Source organism: Canis aureus, chromosome 7 (assembly GCF_053574225.1).
Source record: "Canis aureus isolate CA01 chromosome 7, VMU_Caureus_v.1.0, whole genome shotgun sequence".
NCBI classification, from domain to species: domain Eukaryota; kingdom Metazoa; phylum Chordata; class Mammalia; order Carnivora; family Canidae; genus Canis; species Canis aureus.
The window spans coordinates 55,838,746-55,844,311 of NC_135617.1; the positions used below are offsets into that span (position 1 = coordinate 55,838,746).

The 5,566-nt window shown below is 36.8% G+C and overlaps 1 pseudogene; it reads left to right on the top strand.

The window, feature by feature from the left end:
• Positions 1–2,631: 2,631 nt before the first annotated feature.
• Positions 2,632–2,707, top strand: LOC144317935 (U2 spliceosomal RNA; annotated as a pseudogene).
• Positions 2,708–5,566: the final 2,859 nt, after the last annotated feature.

Consider the following 5,566-nt stretch of genomic DNA (forward strand, 5'->3'; position numbering starts at 1 on the left):
AGACAGAGAGAGAGAGAGAGAGAGAGAGAAAAAAGAGAGAGAGAGAGGCAGAGACACAGGCAGAGTGAAAAGCAGACTCCATGCAGGGAGCCTGACCTGGGACTTGATCCCCGTACTCCAGGATCAGGCCCTGGGCTGAAGGCAGTGGTAAAACACTGAGCCTCCTGGGCTGCCCAGTTTGTAATTATTTTGTTGGGGATTTTTGCACCAGTATTCATCAGGGATAATGGCCTGTAATTTTATAAAATTTTATTTATTTGAGAAAGAGAGAGAGAGCACGAGCAGGAGGAGGTGGCAGAGGGAGAGGGAGAAGCAGACTCTCTTTTGAACAGGGAGCCCAACTATCAGATCAATTCCAGGATCCCAGGATCATGACTTCAAAGGCATACGTTTAACCAACTGAGCCACACAGGCACCCCTGTAGTATTCTTTTCTTATTATTTCCTTCTCTGGTTTTGGAATCAGGGTAATGCTAGTTTTGTAAAATAAGCTCAGAGACTTTCTCAAATCTTCAATTTTTTGGAAAAATTTGAGAAGGATATTAACTCTTTTTTAAATGTTTCATAGAATTCACCAGTGAAGCTGTCTGGTCCGGTTTGTTTGCTGAGAGCTTTTGTTTACCGATTCAATCTTCTTACTAGTAATCTATCAATTCAGATTCTCTATTTCTTTCTGATTTAGTCTTGGAAGATTGTATATTTCTAGGACTTTATCCATTTCTTCTAAGATGTCCAGTATTTTTGGAGTATAATTGTTCATAGTAGTCCCTTAGGATCCTTCATATTTCTTTGGTATCAATTGTAACTTCTCCTCTTTCATTTCTGGTGTTGTTTATTTGAACCCTCCTTTTTATTCTTGGTGAATCTAGGTAGATAAGTTTGTCACTTTTATCTTTCCAAAGAACCAGCTCTTTCATTGATCTTTCATATGACCATTTTTAATATTTTTCTTTTATAACCACTCATATTTATTTACTTTTTACTATTATCTTCAGGCTTTGTTTGCTCTTTTTCTTTTTTTTTTTTAATTTTTTTTTTGTTTGCTCTTTTTCTAGAGCCTTTAGGTTTAAAGTTAAAATCTTTGATATTTCTCTTATTTCTTGAAATAGGCCTATATTACTATGAACTTTCCTTTTAGAACTGCTTTTCCTGATTCCCATAGATATCGTTATGGCCTATTTTCATTTTCTTCAGGTACTTTTGTTTCTCTTTTGATTTCTTCTGTGACCTAGTAGTTGTTTAGTAACAATGTTTTAAAGATATTCATATATTTGTATTTTTCCATTTTTTTCCTCTTATAATAGATTTCTAGTTTTATACCATTGTCAGAAAAGATGCTTGGTATGATTTCAATCTTCTTTAATTTATTGAGTTTCATTTTGTAGGCCTAATATGTGATCTCTCCTGGAGAATGTTCCATGTGCACTTGAGAAGAATGTGTATTTAACTGCTTTGGATGGAATGTTCTATATATATCTGTTAAGTCTATGTGGTCTAATGTGTCTGATGTTTCCTTATTGATTTTCTGTCTGGATGATCTGTCCATTGATGTAAGTGGGGTTGAAAGTTCCCTACTATTACTGTATCACTGTCAATTTCTGCCTTTAGGTCTGTTAATATTTGTTTTATATATTTTTGGTGCTTCTATGTTGAGTGCAGATATATTTACAAATATTATATCTTCTTGATGGATTGACCCCTTTACCATTACATTATATAATGCACTCTTCTAATTCAGTCTTTATTTTGAAGTCTGTTTTTGTTTTTTATTTTTCCCTAATATAGTATAGCTATACCAAGTCTCTTTTAATTTCTATTTGCATGGAATATTTTTCTTTTCCATACCTTCACTTTCAGTGTATGTGTGTACTTACTTCTGAAGTAAATCTTTTACAGGCAGTATATAGATGTGTCTTCTCAAAGAAATTAATTCTGCCACTTTGTCTTTTGATTGGAGCATTTAATTCATTTATATTTAAAGTATGTATTAATAGGTATGTATTTATTGCCATTTTGTTAATGGATTTGGCTGATTTCATTGTTCCTCTCTGTTCCTTTTTCTCTCTTCCCTTATGGTATGATGACTTTCTTTAGCAATATGCTTAGGTTGCTTTACTATTTTATTTTTTTGTATTTAAGTTTTTCCTTGTTACCATGAGATTTGTATATATCATCCAATATACAAAACAGTCTGCTTTAAGTCAATAGTAACTTAGATGGAATACCTTCCAAAACTCTTTATTTTTTCATGTTTTTTTTAATAATAAATTTATTTTTTATTGGTGTTCAGTTTGCCAACATACAGAATAACACCCAGTGCTCATCCCGTCAAGTGCCCCCCTCAGTACCCGTCACCCATTCACACCCCACCCCCCGCCCTCCTCCCCTTCCACCACCCCTAGTTCGTTTCCCAGAGTTAGGAGTCTTTATGTTCTGTCTCCCTTTCTGATATTTCCTACCCATTTCTTCTCCCTTCCCTTCTATTCCCTTTAACTATTATTTATATTCCCCAAATGAATGAGACCATATAATGTCTGTCCTTCTCAGATTGACTTATTTCACTCAGCATAATACACCAGTTCCATCCACGTTGAAGCAAATGGTGGGTATTTGTCATTTCTAATGGCTGAGTATCGCTTCTTGGCCTTTTGGCTAAGATCAAGTGTAGTATTTGTTTCATGTTTTTCATGTCACTTTTTACATTCTTTTATTTTGTGATCCCTTAATTATTTATGTATGGTAGTTAATGTTACTACTTTGGTCTTTTAACCTTCTTAGTAGCTTTATAAGTAATTAATCCAATGCCTTTACTATATGTTTACCTTTTTTTAGTGAGATTTTTCTTTTCTTTTTTTCTTCTTAATTGGCAACATTTCTTTTCAGCTTGAAGAAATCCTTTTAGTATTTCGTATAAGGCTAGTTTAATACTGATCAACTTTAATTTTTGCTTGTCTGGAAAACTCATTTTCTTTTTTGTAAGTCTGAATGATATCCTTACTAGATTAAATATTCTGGGTTGAAAGATTTTTTTTTTTTCCCAACACTTTGAATATGTCATGCCACTCTCTCTGGCTTGCAAAATTTCTCCTGAAATATCTGCTTATAGTCTTATGGGGTTTCTCTTGTACATAACAATTTGTTTTTCTCTTGTTACTTTTAAGATTCTTTAAGTTTTGGCATTTTAATTATAGTGTGCCTCTCTTTGGGTTCATCTTGTTTAGGACACCCTGGGATTCTTGGATGTCAATGTTTGTTTCCTTCCTTAGGTTAGGGAAGTTTTCAGCCATTATTTCTTCAAATAAGATTTGTACCTGTTGGGATCTCTGGGTGGCACAGCGGTTTAGCGCCTGCCTTTGGCCCAGGGTGCGATCCGGAGACCGGGATCGAATCCCACGTCAGGCTCCCGGTGCATGGAGCCTGCTTCTCCCTCTGCCAATGTCTCTGCCTCTCTCTCTCTCTCTCTCTCTCTGTGTGACTATCATAAATAAATAAAAATTAAAAAAAAAAAAGATTTGTGCCTGTCCTTCTTTCTTTCTTGCTTGCTTGCTTTCTTTCTTTTTCTTTCTGTCTGACTGTCTGTCTGGGATCCCTATAATGCAAATGTTGTTCCACTTGATACTGCCACAAAGGTCCCTTAGGTTATCTTCATTTCTTAATATTATTATTTGTTTCTTTTTGCTGCCTTATCTGGGGAGTCCTATTGCTTTATCTTTTTGTTCACTGATCTATATGTCTACTTTATCCAGTCTGTTGTTGAAGCCCTCTAATGTATTTTTCAGTTTAGTTATTGAACTCTTCAGTTCTGTGACTTTTTTGGTATTTCCTTATGTTTTCTCATTGTTGGATTTCTCACTGTATTCATCCATTCTTCTTCTAAGTTCAGTGAGCATCTTTATGACTATTACTTTGAATTCTTTATCATATAGATAACTTATCTCTGTATCATTAGGATCCTTTTTCTTTCTTTCTTTTTTTTTTTACATTTTTTAAATTTAAATACAATTAACCAAAATATAGTATAACAACCAGTGCTCATCCCATCAAGTGCCCTCCTCAGTGCCATTAGGATCCTTCATGAGGTTTTGTTGTATTCTTTTGTTTGGAACATAATCTCCTTGCCTCCTGATTTTGTTTATCTCTTTGTGTTTATTTCTCTGTATTAGGTGAAATAGCTACCTCTCCTAGTCTTGAAGAAGTAGCTTTGTATAGGTAACGATCCCTCTTGTTTAACTTTGCACTACCTCTTGTCTTTCAAACCTTCGAGATTGTTTGAACCATATGATTTATTCTTGATATAATCTTATTATTGAGGGTATGTCAAGATCTGTCAGTGATCCAAAGAGAGGAATCTCATTTAGCAACTACTTTCAGGTTGTTTGGAAACAAGACCCTCAGGCAGCAGCTTGTGAAGTATGCAAATATGTACTGTCCTGTGAGGCCACAGTTGTAATCTTTGTTGGCCTCCATGTCAGGAAGTCTGAAGGCAACCCCTGGGTAATAGTTGCAAAATCAAAGCTCCAGACAAGCATATAAGCTCCTTTTTGAGAAGTCTTGCCAGGCTGTAGTAAGGCCAAGTGTGTATGCAAGAATGGTGTCTCACTGCTTCTGTTTCCTGGAAGTGCCTCCTTAGACTTTATATGTATGTGAAACCTGAAGCCTGGCTGAAACTCCAGGCTAAGTGAATAGGATGTTCATGGGAAAACTTGGGTGATGTTTTAGTCTGCTCTCCATGGAACCCTCTAGAGCAGTGAATTGCAGAGAGATGTCTTTCTGATTATTATAGTCTCAAGGAACTCCAGAATGCCATACTCTTGGCCTCCAGGGCCATGTGATGGAGGGGTATCCTCTGTGTAGATTGTGCATGCTTTCTGGCTTTAGCAAAGAGCTGGAGAGTATAGTATTCAGGACAAGCTCACTGGCTGCAAAAGGCACTAGGAGAATATATTCTTGTCTGTGTGTGCCCCTGTGCTTCAGCAATGTAATTAGAGGGAGCTTTGTGTGCATAAACCTGCATTAGGTTGGAAGTGGGAGAATGCTGCAAATGCTCATGCTTACCAGCTCCAGCCAGGGAAAGAAGAACACTTAAATTGCTCATGCTCTCTGGTCTCAGTAAGTGCTACAACCACTTGTGCCAACCCATCCAGGTGGTGAGAGGGTGCTGAATTTGAATTCACCAGCCTGTGCTGACAGGCTATATGGAAAGTACCACAATGGCATTTGCCAGTGTCTCTGTCTCTGAGAAGCATTTCAACAGTTTCTCCCTCCTCTAGCCAATGCCCCCAGATCAGAAAATGAATCTCCTTCACTTATAATCTAGGAGCCTTTCAGATTGCTTTTTTTTTTTTTTTTTTTGCTGGATCCTGGGGTAAATGAGACCAAATGCAAGCCCTCCAACAAAGGAATTGGTTTTTCTATAGCACTTTGGAACCCTTGGACACAAGGCTCATTGGTTTTCCAAGCCAGATATTCTGGGGGCTCATCTTTCTAGTGTAGATACCAGTCAGTGTTGATTGCCAACCCCTTATTTTTCTCAAAGAAGCATCTCTCTGGTGTGGTCCCTCCCTTTG